This window comes from Microtus ochrogaster, chromosome 7 (genome assembly GCF_000317375.1).
Source record: "Microtus ochrogaster isolate Prairie Vole_2 chromosome 7, MicOch1.0, whole genome shotgun sequence".
NCBI lineage: Eukaryota > Metazoa > Chordata > Mammalia > Rodentia > Cricetidae > Microtus > Microtus ochrogaster.
In genome coordinates, this window is record NC_022014.1 from 52,316,434 (window position 1) to 52,336,422 (window position 19,989).

Genomic DNA, 19,989 nt, shown 5'->3' on the forward strand with positions numbered 1-19,989 from the left:
ATGGTTTCCTTTATAAGAATTGCCTTGGGTATAGTGTCTCTTCACAGCAGTAGAAACCCTAACTAAGACACCCTTATATAAAGTGCTATAATGTTTACATATAACCTATATACATTCTTCTGTCTACTTTATAGATTTATTTTTTTAAGTGGGGAGTTTTATTGAGATAAAGGGACTGCAGAAAGGAAAGAGAGAGAAGAGAGAGAAACAGATGGAGAGAAAGTTAAAGACTTATTTTTAATTATGTGTGTGGCAGGATATATGCATGAGAGTGAGTGCCTGTGGAGGCCTGGGTACTTCTCAGGATGGGAGTTGTTAGCGATTGTGAGCTACCCAGCATCACACACTCTTTCAAGTGCTGACCTATTTCTCCAGCTCCTTCTGTGTACTTTAGTCATCTCTAGATTACTTACTGTGCCCAATAATAGTGGAACTGTTGTACTGGATAGTTTAGGGAAAGAAGGACATGCACAGGATACAAGCAGTGTTTTAAAGATATCTTCTATGTGCACTTGGTTGACCCATAAATGCAGAACTGATGGATAAAGAAGGCCAATTGTGTTTTTAGTGTTGTTACTTATTGCTTAGAATCTTTTCTTTCTACAGTACAGTAGAGCTATATTTATTTTTGTTTGTTTGTTTAATTGAATCTTCACTATTTTTTTTCAATACATCTCAACCCCCAGATCCACTCCTCCTCCATTTCCCTTCAGAAAAGAGCAGTCCTCTCAAGGGATACCTTTTTGTTTTTACTTGTTTTTTTAAAACAGAGCATTGATTAAATTTAGCTGCTTATGCAGGCTCTTAATAAGTTGTAATTTAATAGACATTTCTCTGCAAAAAGTCAAGTTACAGCCTTTTAAATTACTGTAAGATGTGTTGCTATATTTATTAAAAATAACTGATCATTTTCATTTGAACTGTAGACAAATGTGTGTTCTGTCTGAATCTGCTTCAGATGGGTAAAGGCCTTGCATAGGTTGCATTTCCATAAAGCTACTCAAAGGCTTTGAGAAACGGTATACCCTAGAATAACCTGGACCAGGTGTGGTGACTCAGGACACACACCTATAATCCCAGCACTCAGAGGCAAGGCTACTGTGAGTTCTCACCTAAGAGAGTTCCAGGCCAGCCAAGACACAGAGTGAGACGCTATCTCAAAAAAACAAAACTCTGAGCTGGGAAGATTGCTCACGGTATAAAGCACTTGCTGAGTAAGCATGTGCATGCGCTTAGATCCCCAGAAGCCACATAAAGCTGGGCAGGCTTGCTGGCCTCTGGGAATCTGAGCATTCTGGAGGCACAAATGGGCAAACTGAAAGCCTTGGGTTTCAACTTGAGAGAATGAATGGCCTCAAGAAATGGAGCAGAGAGTGGTTGTGCACAACACCAGATGTTAATTGGGCCTACACACATGTGCACATCCGATATATTCACATGCATGCATACACATGCAAACCTGCATGTACACACGCATATACTATATACACAGGCAATTTTTTTTTTTTTTTTGGAAAAACACAAATAAAGGTGCGGTATTTGCCATGTTGGTTAAATAATCATGTAGGAAATTCCTGTAGTAGGCTCTTAGACCTTTACATATAACATCACACTTTAGATCAGCTATCAAACTCTAGTGGAAGATTATTGATTTGAGGAGATACCCTTACCAGCTCCTGCGAAAAGTAACCAAAGTTTATTCTGTTTTCCAAAGCGATATTTATTCCTTAGGAAGTAGTTAGTTTTGTTCTTTACTGATTAACTCTTCAAAGGTGGTGCCATTTAAAACAGAACCCACAGCCCCAATGTTGTGATGAATAAACAGCTATTACCCAGACATGCTAAGCACAGGCTTTGCTGACAGGAGCCTGGGCTTGTCAGGGCTGCTCCTCTGTTGGATGCACTATTTACGTAGGACTACTTTTCACACACTCTTGACATTCATTAAACTTTGAGTTTGCTTTATTTTACTTTACTTGTATTTATTATGTAGGTGATATCAAGAGGGGTTGTGTGTTTGTATGTATGTATGTATGTATGTATGTATGTATGTATGTATGTATGTATGTATTCAGGCTGGAGGACAACCTTGTGGAGTCAGTTCTCTCCTTCTACCTTCATGTGAGTTCTGGGGATTCAACTCAGGTCACGTGTATTAGTCAGCGTTCTCAGAGGAACAGAAGTAATGGGTGGATGACTAATTATTATATTTATTATATATAAGAGAATTTATTAAGTCAGTGTCTGTGAAAATAGTAACATTTATCTCGTAGCTGAGGGTCTGAATACCTGGTAAGTCTTTAGTTTTTGATGCAGGGTACTTCAGCAGTTGGAGTCATACCACAATAGCTGTCTCTCACTAGAGAGGCTAGATGGTCAGTTTATAGGGCTGGGTGCTTTAGTCTGCTACCCAGGCCTGAAAGATTCTTTACTGTCCCTCATCCTCAGCCCATGATGAAAGTCTGAAAACCCCAGACTATGTTTCATCGAAGCAATTGAAATCCTAAGACAGGCTAAGACACCCCTAAGAGGGAGGTAAGGACAGGGAGGGAAAGAGGATACACACACAATATGTAAACACACATTCCTCAAGCATCCATGACAGGTGTGTTCATACTGTCTGGTTTCTCATAGACAAAGGGCTACAGAAGCTGCTCAGGTCATTCTTGCTCCTGTCTAGTGAGGTCTGAAATTTGGGTTTAGTCTTCATCTCAAAGATAGCAGAAGTCCTAAGAGGATGGGAACTTTTGTGGCCTGCTGGCTCCTTCTCTGGGTGTATTATCCATGGAAATCTCAGCCTGTAGCAGGTAAAGCAGAGGCTTCATTCCAAGACCTGGCTGCTGGCCCTCGGATGTTGTAGACAGTGGGAAAATGACTGAGAGGTTATTCAGCATACATCTTGTTGTAACTTTCCACAAATTACTTAAGGCACTGGTAATATTTAAAATTAGAATTGCCATAATTTAAAGCCACTTTAAGCATGATAAAAAGTAACATTACTGCTAAGAAAGCCATTCCATAGATGTAGAATAAGTATGTTGGGGTGGAGGCCAGAGGGTAACATCAGGTATCTTTCCTATGTTGCTGTCGTCCTTATATTTTTTTAAATTTATTTTTCCATTCAAAAATTTCCACTTCCTCCCCTCCTACCATCTTCTCCCTCCTTCTGCTCTTCAACTGGACCTTGGGAGCTCAGTTCAGTACTCCGATGTGGGTCTCTGTCTCTATCTCCATCCATCGCTGGATGAAGGTTCTATGGTGATATTCGAGATATTCATCAGTGTGACTATGGGACAAGGCCGGTTCAAGTACCCTCTCCTCTGCTGCCAAAGGACCTAGCTGGGGACATCCCCGTGGACACCTGGGATCCCCCCTAGAGCCAAGTCTCTTGCTGACCCTAAAATGGCTCCCTTAATTAAGATATCTTCTTCCCTGCTCCTAAATCTGCCCTTCCTCCATCTCAACCCTCCCACTCGCCCAAGCTCTCCCCAATCCTACTCTTCTCAATTTCCAGGAGAATCTATATAGATGTTTTTCTTTGGGTTCACCTTATGATTTGGCTTCTCTAGGCTTGTGAACTATAGGCTCAATGTCCTTTGTTTATGGCCAGAATCCACTAATGAGTGAGGATATTGATCTTTTTGGGTCTGGGTTATCTCACTCAGGATAGTGTTTTCTATTTCCATCCATTTGCATGTAAAATTCAAGATGCTTTTGCTGAACCTAGGGCTTGCTGATGTGCTAGATTGGCTGACAGTAAAGTATACTTCTATGCCCCGCTTTAAAAAATTATTTTCTGCATATCTGTATATGCCTGAGTGTGTGTACCATGTGACTGTAGGAACCTGTAGAGGGCATCAGATCCTCTGGAACTGGAACTACAGTTGCTTGTGACCCAGATCTCTACAAGAACAGTGAGTACTCTTAACCACTGATCCATCTCTCCAGCTCTGTGCCCAGATGGTGGGAGGACAGGGAGATGGTGGAGATACTGGGGAGTCAAAGTCAGGGCCTCATGCTTCTACAGTAGGCACTATATCCTTTGAGCCATTTTGCCAGAAAGACCTGGTTTCACTGTATAAATAGAGCAGCGCAGGCTATATATTCTCAGCTGCTCAGAATATGAGGTGTTGTATGCAGCTAGCCATATCATTGTATTACATCTCTTCATCACTAAGACCTTTAGATTAAGGAAAATTAAAGAATATTGACCCCAGTAAGAATAATTAAACTCTGAGTGCACATTCTCAGCAGATGTGGTCACTCTTGGCCTGGGGGACTCCCTGTTGCACAGTACAGGAGCTGATCTGTTAGCTGTGCTCTGAACCAGTAGTAATGCAAAGTAGCTGTGGGGCTGTGACACAGTCCCTGCCATCTGAGTGTTCCCTGGCATAGTCAGGATGTTGGGGCTTCTGTGTATGAAATGTCACTGATTAGGACCTGGCAGCAGATGCTGGGCCGTGATACGGAGCAGTGTTCCCTTTCAGAGTAAAATGAAACACTGGGACCGTATTTGACAGTGGAGACGTCGGTGGCACTCAGACCATTGCAGGTGCCGTCCCACCACCATGATGAAAGGCGGGGTGACTTAAGTCAAGACTTTCACATGTATGCTTCTGCTTTTTGGATAATTTATTTTCTTAGTTTTTTACCTAATACAGAATCGTTTTCATTTTTAAAACTTAGAAAAAGAAAAGCCAGAAAGTGAATTTCTGGGTACTCTGGTTTCCTTGTCATCTTTTGTTTGCTAGGTGTCACTGCTCTCTGGGAACAAGGATGTTTACAGGCTGTGTCACAGAGCCTGTGCTCCAGAGTCCTGTGGCCACCGAACACTGCAGGATTAGCAGGGCAGTGTGGGTCTGGCTGTGGAAGCAGGGAGTCGTTCTGTCAGGATGGAGGAAGGTACTAAAAGCTTGCTGTTTGTAAAATTGTTCCTCTGAGAAGATAGAAGGTGATGTTTCAGGAGCACCTGAGAACCTTTTCCAGGATTACTGAAGCTCATGGCTTCGAAGGAAGTAGTACCTGTCTCCAGAAAGATTCTTAGTGAGTCTGAGTCTCTTGCATGAGTTCAGTGGACTCTTTTTAGAGAAAAGGCCATAAACAGTATCACTAAAGAGCAGAGAGAGTAGTTTTCAAATGGATGCTCTTGGCCAGCTGGAAGATGTGTGTCCTCTAGGTTTTACTGTTGAGTAAATAGAGTATAAATAATGTCTTCTGTATGGTGCAGTTTCTGTATCGGGTCCACAGCTTAGAATTCTCTAAATCAGGAATGAAGAATGTGCTTAAGTCCAGTGTGGCACACATCTGTAATCCTAGCACTCAGGAAACTAAAAGAGGTCAGCCTAGACCTCGTAGTACCAGCCCAGCCAGGGCTACACAGCAAGAGCCTGTCTCAAACAGAAAATACTCCCCCCCCAAAAAAAAACAGAAAGGAGAAGCTATGGCATGGAATATTATCTTTGCTATAACCGCTAAGAATTTATTTAAGCTTCAGTTGTTATTAATAGTTTCACACTTTTAGGTCTGGTGCTTGTTAGCTTTCCACACTGTTTCGTATTCCAGGCTGGAAGGACCTCTTTGTAGCCAGCCAACTCCATGAGAGGAGTAGTCATCCTAGGCTGGCTGCATGCATTTTCCCACCACCTTCCTCTGCTGTTGTGTGCTTAGTACAATAACTAAGTCCGTCCAAGGGAAGACACACAACAGCTTTGTAATGTGATCCTGGCCCTTCTGCATGAAATCCAACACTTCAACAATGCCAGACACAGAGGGCATGTACGGTGAATGTTTACCTGAATTAATGAACCGCCTTAGGGCAGGTTGCACTAGTAATGATTTCAGTATCTAGTGACAGAGTAGTCTGTGCTCAGAGTTGAGCTTAAGATTCAGACTTCCCTCAAAGCCAATCAGCAGAATCCAGGGAGACCAGTTAGTTCACTTTTCCACCCAACAGTCATTTACTTTTACAGTTGTGTTTACGGAAAGGTCAAAGGGAAAGTTGTGTTGAAGGCAATAACATCAGTCACTTCGTTACAACAAAAGTTTCAGTGTGCTGTTTGAAGAGCTGCAGAATCAGGCAGTCCCTCCCCCCCGCCCCCTTTTTTTCCTCCTTCTCTTCCTCCTTCCTCCTTCTTCTTCCTTCCTCCTCCTCCTCCTCTTCCTCTCTTCTTTCTCCCTCCCTGCCCCCCCTTGTAGTAATAAGAGCGGCGGGGCTGTGTCCCCAGCACCCGGCCGCCCACATGGCTAGCTCTAGCTTATGCCCCGAAATAATTACACGGAAACTGGATTCTTTTAAACACCGCTTGGCCCATTATATCTAGCCTTTTCTCGGCTAACTCTTGCACCTGGACTAGCCCATTTCTTATAATCTGTGTAGCCCTCGAGCTGGCTTACCAGGAATGATCTTAACCTGCATCTGCCTGGAGTGGGAGAATCATGGCGACTGTCTGACTCGGCTTCTTTTTCCCAGCATTCTGTTCTGTTTACTCCACCTACCTAAGGGTTGGCCTATCAAGGGGCCTAGGCGGTTTCTTTATTCCTTAACCAATGAAATCAACAGATTGATATATGACACTCCCACATCACCCCGTCTCCTGCCCCTTGCTCTCTTGAGACAGGGTTTATATATAGCTTTCATTAGCCTGGAACTTGTTTTGTAGACCAGGATGGCCTGATGCTGGGATTAAAGATGTGTCGCTCCTTACTTTAACGCCAGTTGGTATCTGACAGGGCCTCGTGTGTGAGGCAGGCACTCCCCACTGAGCTTTACCCAACTGCTCTAGTTACTTCTGTTTCACTAGTCTGATAAAACACTGACCAAAAGCAACCTGGAGGAAGGAAAGGGTTTATTTTACCTTACACTTTGCAGTTCATCCTTGAGGGAAACCAGGGCAGGGGCTCAAGGAGCCACAGAGGAACACTGTTTACAGCCTTACTTTCCAAGTCTTGCTCAACCTGCTTTCTTATATACCCCAGGACCACAGTGACTGGGTCCTTCTGCATCAATCATAACCAGGACAGTGTCCCACAGGCGTGCCTGCAGGTCAGTTAGGTTACTTTAGTTTGTGTCATGCTGACAAAACTACCAAGCACACCAACCCATAATCTTTTAAAGTTTACCTTTTATATTTTTAAAAGTGGTGATGGGGATTAAACCAGAGTTCCATCTGTACTGGACAAGCAGCCCACCACTGGCCTCTGGTGATTTCTTGAAGTGTAATTGACATCCGCAGTGAAGTGACCATTTCAGATGTGTACTTTAATCAGTTCAACACACTCGTATGCCGTGGCACCTTCTGTAGATGAGGAGAATGAATAAGATCCATGATCCCCCAGGCGTTTTGTACCACTCTGTAATCCACCCTCATGCTCCTCTGGTCATCTCCAGGCAACCACTGATGTCATTTCTGTGACTTTAGCTGGGTTAGTTGTCTCTGGATTATATAACAGAAAGAACCCTGTGTGCTGCCTTCCCTGGTGTAAGTACCCTGAGGTGTTTGATGATGTTGACACAGCAGTGCTTTTCCCGTCAGTGTTGTCATGTTGTGGATATGCTTTGTGTGTCTGCTCACTGTTCATGGCTGTTTGCTTGTGTCTGTGTTTGGTTCTCATGAGCAGTGATCATCTGAGCATATGCATAATATTAATACACACTCTGAAGAGCACACCTGGGAGGGAAGTGGGCGGCAGGCCCTACGGTCGCTGTGCAAACTGCCAGACTGTTTCTATAATTGCTTGCTTTTACATTCTCACCACTATCCGGTACATCATAATTCTGGTGCTTCAGGTCACTGCCAGTGCTTGCTAGCTCCAGTTTTGTTTTTTTGGTTGTTTTTTTTTTTCTTTTTTAGTTGTTCTAATACAAGGCTCTCTCGGTGAGATTTGAATTTGTATTTTCTCAGTGGCTAAAGATTGAGCATATTTTTTTTGTGCTTATTTGTTATTCTTTGTTTGATAAAGTGTCATTTATTTTATATGTTTACTTATTGGGTTGTTTTCTTAGTTTTGAGAGTTTTAGATATAGATTTTTCCCCCCCAAGACAGGGTTGTTCTGTGTAACAATCCTGGCTGTCCTGGAACTCGCTCTGTAGACCAGGCTGGCCTCAAACTCACGGTATCCGCCTTCCTCCGCCTCCACTCCCCCGTCACTCTGATTGGAAATTTGTCAATATCATTTGTCCTTTCAGGAGACGTTCTCTTTTCATTTCCTTCCCTCCGTCCCTCCCCTTCTCCGTTTTCTTTCCCTTTCCCCATCCTCACTCCTTTCATTTTCTTCCCCTCTCCTCTCTTTTCCACCCCTCCCATGGATCTGGGACTTGAACCAAGCACTGTATGCACATCCCTCAGCCAAAGAACCAGCAGTGTTTTATTGGTTCTTTTTTCTACTTCACTCTTCTTTCTGTCCTACTCTTTCCCCTGCTTATTGAGTATCTATGGGATTTTAATAATTTCTCTTTTACTAAATTTTTCTAATTTTAAGGGTAGAGTACACCTCTTTCACGTTTTTTATTTAAATTTTTATCTCCCTAATACACAAAAAGATTTTGAGGCCCGGAGAGATTAAGAAAAACAGCTGAAGTGCATTCCACTGTCCTGTGGCTGCTGTGCTTTGAGTGCTGGGGCAGGGAAGCCCATGTAGTCTTTACCTAGTGAGAAGCAGGTGACAAGGCCTTTGGAGAAGCTGAGGTCCAAAGAGCCTGGCTTTGCTGGGCTGGGGGTTAACCTATTGCCAAACCCAAAGTATCAGTTCTCTACATTTACTTTACCCTTGCTGCAGGTCTTTCTTACTCTTACATGTGGCATTATGAAAATGAGCTAGAATATACTAAGAGTACTTACGTCCACAACCTTTGTTTCCTGAGGTCTGATGGGTTTTTATGCCTGTTTGTAGTTGTCTGACGTGGTGGTTTGAATAAGAATATGCTCAGATGTTTGAGTGCTTAGTCCATTAAGGAGTGGAACTGTTTGATAGGATTAGAAGGATTTAGGTGGCATGGCTTTGTTGGAGTAAGTGTGACACTGGGGTTGGGCTTTGAATTTCAAAAGCCCAGGTTTCCCCAGCCCTGGCCTGTGTGGATGAAGATGTAAAGCCCTCAGCTACCACTCCAGTGCCTGCCCACCTGCTGCCATGCTCCCTGCCGTGATGACAGTGGACTAAACCTCTGAACTGTGAGCCAGCCCAGCAATAGAACAATCACCAAGACACACGAGAGCTGTATCTGTAACAGTGTTTGTAGGTTTGACTGACAAGTTGTTGGATAGGAGAAAAATCTGGGTCAGGAAAGGGGTCGTTATAAGGACTTCCATTAACATCGCACCAGAGAGTCTCTTAATAATAACTCTAGCAAGCTATTCCTTGTCTAGTACAAGTTCTGAGTTCAAAAACTAAGAAGAATGTTCATTATTAGAAAGACTGACTTCTGGTTATTTTATAAGCAGAGTGATACCAGGATACTTTAACTGTCTTCTCGTGTCCCTCCCCATTCTCAGTCAAGGTGCTGTATTTAGGGTTTCTAAAAATATGTAACAGTCATTTGCAGAGAGGCACTAATAAAACCCCTGGCTAATAAAAGTGAAGAACAAGAGGAAAAACTAGAGGATTTATTTTCAGTGGTCATAAAGGCAAAGAGTATATTGTTATTTTGGTTTTTCCTTTTTTAAAAAAAAAACCATTTTTAGTTTTATTCTAGAATAAGCTGCTCTGTTGATAGATTGAGTCTTAAAATGGAAAAATATTCAAACTTGTTGTTTTTCATTCCTGTTTACGTAGAGACGGGGCCCCTGTTACCTAGGCTGCCCTTAAATGTGATCTCAACCTTGACATTCCTTTTCCTAATCCCTAGTGCTGGGATTTGCAAGTGTGAGAAGTACCTAGTGGGTGTGATACTGGAGTCCTGACAGTGACCTCGGTGTGTTGGGCAAGCACCCTTCCAACTTAGCTACATCCCTACCTCTCAAGTTTTTAAAGGACCAAGCATTAGTAGGAACAGTAGACACAACTGGCTGGCGGTGATGGCGAGACCAGGCCCCAGCCAGTGGATGGTAATGTTGCCTGGGCACAGAGTCATTTTCTCTGTCAAGTACTTGAGGAAATAATCAAGGGTCATATGCAGATAAGACAATTCTTAGAATTTTTGTGTCTCAAAAGAGAATCTAATTCACCCACTCTGCTTTTAGAATCTCAAATGCATTTAAATTAAACCAATGCAACCAAATTTTCATGCATTTATAGTCTTTTAAGCTGGTAGGTCTTCAGTATTTACAAATTGGATCTCTTTTTGTTTAGTCTTGAATTTTCTAATGATATATTTGACTAATAGTGTGTGCTAGAATAAATACTGCTGTCATTCACATCCAGTGGCAATGTCTGTGTGATTGCCACATGGACTCTCTTCCATGTCTTGACGGGTGTTTTGGAATGTGACATTTCCTATTTGTGGGAGCTTCCTGTTACTTTAGCTTTAGACAGTGAGGCGTGAGTGCTGAGTGTTGCCTACTCCCTTAACCACTGTGTTCCTCAGTCCTGAGCCTTTGCTACGCCTGCCTGCGCTGGGAACAGTTGCCCTCTTAGACTCCTTGCACACTGTTACAGTTGTCTGTTCTTGTAGTCTTCCTGATAGAGGGTAGAAGTGAGGCTCACTCAACTCATACTGACCCCTAGCAGACCTCGAGTGAAGATTCTTGACCCGGCTGTGGTGGTGTGTGCATTTAATCCCAGCACGCAGGAGGACCTCTTGTGAGTTTGGGGCCATGCTGGTCTATAGAGTGAGATCCAGGACAGCCAGAGTCACACATAGAAACAAACAAACAAACAAAGGATCCTTAGGGAAATGGTCTTGGAAAGAAAGGATTAAACTCAATGAATTGAGTCCAGAGACTGCTACCAATTCCTTGGGCACTGTTTTCTATCTTCATCCTTTTCAGTTTGTTTTGAGGATGCCCGTGAGCCTTCAGTTTCCCACCTGATGTTGCTATTCATCGTGGCATTGCTTCGTGCTGCTGCTTTTTAGGGCTTCTGTGGAGCTTTGGAACTACAGGATATATTCCCAAACTACGTGTCTACTTCTGACATCAAGGACCACTGAATTTTTTCCTTTTATGTTAAACACATTGGTCAAATGGCTGCAGGCGCAGGCCACTTTCAGTATCCTACAAAGCCACCCCAGTAAGACTGCAGTAAAGCAAACAACACTGCATTTATTGAAATAGAAATGAAGAAAATACTGATTTTAGGGACAAGTGCCTCCATGGAAATGCATGGAGTTTGTGGGTTCTGCTGCCGTCCTAGGTGACTAGGTGGGGGTGTGGTTACCCTAGGTTCTGACCGCTGAGGACATTAGTACTCCAAGTGAACATTGGCTAGCAGGATAAACAAGAGAATCACATGATGAGACTTTATTACCATAGTCTCCCTAATTGATAAACAGCAATTTTGATTCACTGAATACTCTTGACTCAGAACAGAAAAGCTTGCAGAAGACAAACTGCTGAGTGGGAAGGTAGTGTGAGGTCCAGCTTGGAAGATCTGCAGTGAGGCTGAGTGCTGCTTTTTCAGTCTGAAAGGATCTGGGAAGACCCTGGGTGTGGGGTGTCCAGCCTGACTGTGTGAGTCTCTTCATCCCAGAGGGTCCTAGCTCTGAGGTGTTAAGCCTCATTATTTGAAGGGCTTCCACTTTGTAAACCAGAAAGCATCCACTTGGCAGGGAGAATCAGGACCCAGCAGGACTTTTCTTTAATCCTAGCACTTGAGAGAGTCAGGCAGATCTCTGTGAGTTTCAAGCTAGCCAGGGCTACATACCAGACCCTGTCTATGAATGAATGAATGAATGAATGAATGAATGAATGAATGGACGAATAGCAAACAAATAAAAATAAATCAGAACCTCCAAACTGAACTTTTTTTTTCATTTGCACACTGTTATTTTTAATGGTGTTAGAAATACGTTTGAAGTTGCAAAGAAAGAGACCACCCCTCCACAGTGTTTTGACAAGGCACAAGTTTACTCTTGATCAGGAGAGTGTGCTGTTCATAAAGCAGAGGAGAAAGCACACCCAGACAGAAAATGCTCTTGGTTTTTACTCTAACTCAGGTGCTGATTGTATCGTTTCGCTATGGTACTGCTAACCTCATAGTTTTTTTAAATTGTCTAGTTTTTTGTTTGCTTGTTTTTAAAGGGCAAAGTTGGAGGGAGAGAAAACCATGTGATCATTTTAATTACAAAAAATTAAAAATTGTGATAAAAATATTTTTCCCAAGGGAGGAAAAGGAATCGGGTAAAAGACATGAAGGGCAGTAGGAAGGGGTAGGCCACCTAAGGCACTTAAACTCTGGGAATGCAGCAGGGCCTTTCTGTAAGCAAAGGTTTTGCCTGGGAGAGAGGGTTAAAACATTTACATAAGTCTTACAAGGTAGGGAGATAAAAATATTTGAATTCCTTTTCATTAACACAGATTTCACAGTGTTTAATACAAAAGAATAATATTTAATGTTTTTATGGTGGTAAAATTTGAGAAAGATAAGTTTATTAAAAAAAAATGAGCTTTGTGAGCTTTTGGAGTTTCAGTTGAGGTTACTTCCTGTAGGGTGTAGCTTGCTGTGGGCCCTCCACTGTGAAACTTTCCTGTCTGTGGCCTGACTACTTTCTTGGCCCACCAGTTCTCCTCGGCTCCATGTTGTGGAAACTGTAATGGGATGTGCATTTACACTTCTGCCTGGCTGTGAACGACCTTTAGGGTGGCATCAGTATGGGCTGATAGTTAGGAGGAGAGGGACCATATAAAAAGAAGCCATCTGAAAAAATGTCAACTGATGTCCAGAAATTAAAAATATAACATTTTAGGGGTTTAGTAGGCACTCCCAAACAGCTTCAGAATGAAAAGTTAGCCACATGTGGCTGCCCACTTCTGCAGTCACAGCATTTATGTGGCTGAGGCAGGAGGATTGTGAATTCCAAGCCAGCCTGAGTCACATAGTGAGATTCTGTTGCAAGAAATCAAATGGCAAAGAAAGAAAACTTGAACCCTTATCTTTCTTTGTGTTGCTTGTTAAGTTAGTAAAGCAGTCTGCTTTGCCACCTTTGTGTGCTGTTCTAACCAGCGCTGAGAACCCTTCTCTGTCTCTTCCTGATGGGGCTTCTAGGGTTGTTGTCTATAAAAGGTCAATTGCAGAAATAAGTGATGTTTACCTTAAAAATTAGATGCCATAATGTCTATTTTTTTGCAAGTCAGCATCTGAACAGTAGTAAGACAGTTAGATACATTGTCCATCATATGTGAGATGCTATCATTTTGTGAGTGGGTACTCTAGTTATTTGTTTGAAGATGGAAATTGTATTAGTATTAATAAAGTTCTTAGAGAGATTGTTAGGGGAGTCGAATGCTGTCATTCTGTCTCTTCATACTTAGGAACAAAAGCAAATGACTGTGAAGTATTTAGTGGGTTGAACCTTAATGTAGTGCTTGCCTTCCCCAGTATTATAAGAAGCACTTTGCCCAGTTGCCATGGAAACAGATTTAAATTATTGAAAGTTATGATGTAGATTTTGATACTGATATGTGAAAGATAGATACTACGTACCAAGGATCTGGACAGGCATTGGCTGTACTTGCCATCATAAGTAAAAAAAGGTTCCTGGCCTCAAGAGCTCAGATTCTCCTAGGGATGGCCAGCAGCTAGATGGGCAGGACAGCAGGCACAGAAGCATCATGCCTGCCGCTGGAGGACTGCTGCCAGGAAGTCAGGAAAGCAACACTGACAGGTGGGTAAGAGATGGCGTTCCCACCAAGGAAGCTGCTGGTATGAGCTGAAAAGAGGCAGAGTTCATCTAAGTCCATCCTTAAATTACAGCCTTAGCCACATATCTAGAAAGTATTGGTGGGATGGACTGGACCAGCCTGCCAGTGGTCACTAGACCATCCACCTCAGTTGTTTGACTTCCAAGCCTCCTGGGGCTGCTCTGTGGTTAAGAGAGGCTTAGGCATGTCCTAAGCGCTGTGTGGATTGTGCATTAGCAGCAATGGTCCTGCCACTACTCATTTAGCTGCTGGAAGGAAGGTGTTTTTTTGATGGGTTAGCTCACTGTAATACTACAAACAGTACTAGAGATTGTTTATAGTTAGCTGTTGGATGCTTGCCTTGTCCTGAGTACTGAACTGGTCCTTGTTCAGCTTCCAGCTGAGTTGAGAATGAACATGGACAAATATGAAACAGAGTTGGATATCAGAGTGTGGTAGGACCATGCATGCAAGTGTTCAGTGTGCTAATAGAGGTAGCACAACTGCTCCTGTGGCTCATGCTCTGTTTTCAAGGAAGCCTTGGCATGGTCGCCAGAGAAGACCGAGCACAGAAATGGCAGACTTGAGGGAAGAGGTGAACTTTCCTCTTCCTGTGTGAGGTGGACCTGCCAGCCAGGAGTGGAGGGCAGTTGTACCCATGGCCATCCAGTCTACCACTACAGAGGGCAGCTACATACCTGAGACGGGGTTCAGCACAGCCTTTTCTGACCGTGGTTTTCATCAGAGTCGAGATATAGAATAGAAGAATGTAGTTGGAACCAGTGATGGCAATCTACCAGTGACAGACTTCATATTGTTTTCCAACAAGCAGTTCAAGAGTGCATGTCAAGTGGCTGTGCTGTGCTGAATTAGGGATAGAAGCGTGGGTGAGAAGGCATGGTGTGCTTAGCTCAGCGGCTGCAGCCCCCAGGTGAAAGGAGAGGAGGTGCACACCGGGCAGAAGCTGTGGGGGAAGTCAGAGAAAGCAGGGTCCAGATGCAGGGTCCCCAAGGAGAGATCTAGGCAATGCTAGAAGACCTGCTTAACTTCATCTGGAGCAGCTTCCTGTCTTCTCCAAGTGTTCAGTCCCAGAGGACAGGAAACACTGACCTCATTCTAGGTATTGACTGTCATTGCCTTCTTACCTGTCACCACCTCTGCTGGGGCCTTTTTTGCTCAGGCAGCAGTGATGGACTCTATTTCTCCCAGGTCTGGAGCATTTGGCCAGTTGAGCTGCTTTCTGTCGGCCTCTGTTTTAGTGCAGGATTCATGCCTCAAAGAGCTCTGCATTTGAGATAACTGCTGGGCCTAATGCTAGAGGCAGTAGAGGAGTAAGGTTGGCATGGGTTGAACAGCATCAGGAGACTGAATAACGGATAGTTTTGTTTGTATATTGCTTTTTCCTAACTAGGGTTAGTGCTGATCATTCCCTGTCACATTCAGGTTTTGAGGTGTTTTAGAGATGGTTAGAGATGAACCTATAGTGTTTAGGACAGACAGCTGTGAGAGCTCACGGTTGGATTTCGTCATCGTTAGTTTAGTTTATAACCCTGGCAAGATTTCCAAGTGTGTGGTAGTGACATCCTGAAGCACACAGACTATTAGCCCTAGTGACAGGCCAGCAGTCTTCCTTGCGCTGCATCTGATAGCTGTAGTGAAGCTGTGGGAGCTGGCTGCTCGGTAACCTGCTCACTCTGTGTAAGACTTGTAAAAGGCATTTAAATCCTGGACCTCAAGGATGTTATCTCTTTTTCTACTCACATTTAAGATCCTGGGTATGCGTTTTATCTTTATTTTTAAATATTATATTTTTTTAAAAAGAAATAATTTATGTTACTAGAGTTAAAGTCTGAAAAGCTGTGTTGAACAGTAAGTGTAGTCCATGTTTTTTTGTTTTGATGAAAACAGTTTCATGACAGTAGCAACAACTATGCCAACAAAGAAAGCCTTGCTGTTATCTGCCCTATCAAGAGTAATGCCTCAGTATTTGGGACACTTAAAGGCAAAAGTATTAATGTCTTGTTTCCAGAAAGAAAATGTGAGCTCCCTTCTACCTAGTCAATCTAAAAATTGTGCAGTCCGTTTAAAGTTCTGTACTACATTTCTGGTTTATAGTTTCTCTTTCTATTCTAAGTTTGATTTAAATATCACAGTCATTAGAAGAAATTGCTTTTTAAAAGGGCTTGTAACCCGGCTAACGGATTACATGGCTATCCTCATTGTTTCTTAGTATTCCCTTTAAAAACACAGGATTCTTTCATCCAGGAAGCTGAAAAAACAGCATGTTCTAGAGAACACAGGTTCGTGGTTCCTTCCTGTCCAAACTCTAAACCAAATGCTTTTCCTTGTCCATAAATCCAAGGACACTGTTTATGTGAATAAAAACAAGCTGAGTAGCACCTGCCATTCAGTCGCAGAGAGAGAGAGAGAGACCTTCTTCAAGTCACTAAGCAAACAAGTGCATTCAGGTTAGGGTTTTGAGGTGCTTCATGCATATGTGGACAGAACATCAAATGTCAGCGTGAATTTTATGAGGAAGTAAGGAAAAGTGGGAACACACCCATGGTTAAATCTGAGGTCCACAGTGGGTGCGTTCAACTGTGGGGCTGGCACCTTGAAAAATTGTTCATAGAAACACAGAGCTGTCGAGTTGCTCAGAAGGATTCAGATATTTTACAGTTTTTTTTCTTTAAATGTCTTTACCACGATTCTTTAGATTAGCAAGAAGACAAGCAAGAAATAGTGCTTGGCAATTTTGCTATAAAATACTCAGCACTGTGGAGTTGACTCAGCCAGCTGTTACTCTCAGCAGCTGCTCTGGTGTGGCCAGTTTGCTGGGACCTGTGGTACCTCGCACATGCCCTTGTCTAAGATAGTTGGGTTCTGGAAGAGGCAGCCGTAAGTTCAGAAGGCATCAAGAGATGGTGAGTTTTGTTCCACTCTGTCACAGCTACTTTTATGAAGATGACAAATCTTCTCTGGGCCTATGTTGCTCTGTTTATACTCAAGGGAGCTGAAACCTTGAGTATAACTTGAGCCTTATGAGTGCTATGACTTAGGGTCACATGAAGCATTGTGCCCTCACCTTGTGTAGTTGGCATGTAAGCATGCGATTCCTCCATCAGTGCTGCTAGTCACCAGGCTTGCTGGATTTTCCTCTTGCAAATGTTTCTCCCTGCTTCCCTTCTCACTATTCTGCATCTCACCAACTATTGTGCCTTTCAAGATGCTTACATTATACACCCGCCTTTCCTCTAGCATGTCCCATCAGCGTTGTGCATCTCCTGTCCCTTCCCACCCGATTCTCTGTCCTCTGCTCTTCCATCCCCTCCAGTTCTAGGCTCTTGGTCTTAGACTGATCCCATCTTGAGCATTTCCTCATTCAAAAGTCATCACTCTGCTCTGGCTTTTAAGATGTCCTGCAGCATCCATCCTACTTTATTCACTGTCCCTGTGCATACTCAGTGTCATCTCAGTTACCATAAACATTGTGTTTTTCTACTTCCTGAACAGTTTCATTCTTTATGTGGTGTGTGTGTGTGTAGGCCAGAAGCTGATTTCAGGGGTCTTAATCTGTCATTCTCCAGTACATTTTTTGAAATTGAAAATGGGCTTTCCCATTTTCCCAACTAGGCTGGCTGGTTGTCCAGTGAGCTCCTGGGGTCTGCCTCTATCCCCATGGGTTACAGAGGTGTGCCAACATGCCTGACTTTTGTATGGATGCTGAGAATCTGAATTCAGGTTCTCATGCTTGCATAGCAAGCACATTAGCTACTGAGACATCTCCCAAGCCCAACTTTTTTTATTTGTTTTTAAAAAGTATCTCTCCGTGAAACCTTAAAATAATCATGAAGCAAGAGTGGCTTTAGGATAACTGAGTAGAGCCCCGCAGAAGGCAGGGATGGAGGAAGAGGCACCTTAGAAGCAAAGAACCGGGGGTAGGACCAGGGAGATAGAGACTTTGAGTCAAAGAAAGGAAGAAGTTCTAAGTGGTCACCTCCCGCAACAGTCACCCCAAATGGCCTTTGCTTTCAGCAGATTAGAAGCCAGGTTCATTAGCTCGGAAGGGTGAGATGTGGTGCTAGGGGCGGGCACAAAGGGTCTCAACTAGAAGTGTGTGTAAAATTTTCTGAGCAGGTGTAGAGAATCAGGTTGCAGCTCATGGGCATGACTTTGTGGTAGAGTCATTAATTTTTTCTTCAGTTCAGGGTTTGCCTTTGTGGATCTGATAGGAGATCTCAGAATTGGGCTTTGGTGCTGCTGAAGAGTGGCTGCATCCTCTCCGCTACCTCACCAGCTTGGTAAGGATGTGAGTGGACATGGAGAGGAAGGAGTTACTAAGGGTTCAGAGAGGTCCATCTCCCTTCATTCCGTACTCACAACTCCATCCACACTCACTACCCTATCTCAAGTGTGTCAGTGTGTGCACCTGGATTCTGTACTCCTCCAGCCTCACATAGTGGGGGTGATAGAGGGAGACATAGGGTTGTCTTGGAGAGAAAGGGGACAGGTCGATGCAGCCTTTCTAGAGGGTAACCACCAGCTGGGAATGTCAATGCTGGGCTGTATATTCTCAGCTGCTGTCCAAGGCTCTCCTGGTACATGGCTGCCTTCCTCTTACCTCTTACCTCTTCAAGAACATAGCTCCACTGACTTGTGTCTTTCTGCTCTGCTAGGTTTTTCCTGCTCAGGGATGGGTGTGGGGCAGGGTCGAATGTGGTTCAATATGTGCTGAGGTTCTGCCTGTGTGCTGAGGTTCTGCTGGACAGGCACAAAGAATCTACGACATTTGAGTGACCATAAACCAGAAGGTAGAAAGGTAGTGGGATCTGCGATATGGGAGTCCAGGAGGTTGGAGGATTTGAGACTTAAACTTGGAAAAAAGGAGTTCAGGCAAGCAGGGTAGGTTCATGGATTTGGATGGTAAAAAGTGTGATTTTGCTAAGGGACTTATCTTGCACTGAGTAATTGAGAAAGGGAGGCAATCTTGCGGAGAGTAGCTACAATGGGGGGGGCAGGGTAAGGTGATGGATGTGAGGCAGAATAGTGTTTTGGAAATGATGGTGAGCTGGGCTAGTAAACTGGGCTGAGGTTTGTGAAAGGCAAATGGCCACTACTTAGAAGCACCGCAAGGCTAGCGATATCTTCAAGGTTAACACCAGGACTCCGAGCCTGTTCTTACACTACTGGCAGCCTAGTCTCAGCAGTGGTGTGGCAGAAGAAGTCCAGTGTCTCCATTCTCATCTCCCTTGGACTGCTAGAGTTGACTCCCTCATGGCTACTGCTCTAGGCTGCTTCATTGCCTGGACTACAGCAGAGTGTCCCTGCCTCCAGGACTTGCATGGGACTGTTTCTCCATGTGTATAGTTTGCTCCCCACCACATTCGGATCTCTCCAAGGCTCCTTCAGGCAGAGGGGAGCCCATCTCATTCACTAAACACTCTTAACTCCCCGTTTTTTCCTGAAGATCACTGTTTGACAGCATACACTTTATTGAATTGCTGATTGATATGGTACAGGAGGGCAGAGATGTCTCTATTTTTAGTGGTGCATTTTCTCTGCACCCATTATAGAACTTGGCAGATCACAGACGTTTACAAACTTTAGTTAAGTGCAGAGTGTACATAACCAAATAAGTGAAGGGAGGAACTGGGGGGAGGGCTAGCAAACAGTCAGAGGGAAGGATGGATTTGAGGGTGGAAGAGGTATGGGTGGGTTGTTACTAAGGGAGATTGAAGTGCAGAAAACAGAATGGTTCGTGTTGTTGAGGAGGTCAGCTGTGGGTCGGGTGATTAGGAATTCCACTTCCTAGAATGATGGCAAAACAGGAATGCTGGGTAATTTAGGAGGGGTCAAGTTACCAACAACTATTGACAAGAATGGAGGGTGGTGATGGTTTCACAGAAAAGTGGCTGTGAGGCATCACCCCCAAAAAAGAATCTGCCCCCCCCCGGGTGTGTTTAGTTCCCTGTGAGCTCCTCTGATTCTTGTTTTGTTTTTAAGAATAAGAAATATTACAGTATAGAACTAAAATGTGATAAAGCTAGTTTTTCGGTCTGTTGCTCTCACAGGGGAGGCCAAGAGTGTGTCAGTACAGTAGTTGGTATGACTGGCTAGTTCCTTTGGGTCTTTGGGACAGAGTACCAGCGTTTGCTTTTCAAACTGTCACAGGTTCAAAATAGAGTACCATTTATGCTGCTAGGGTTGTGGTTGGAA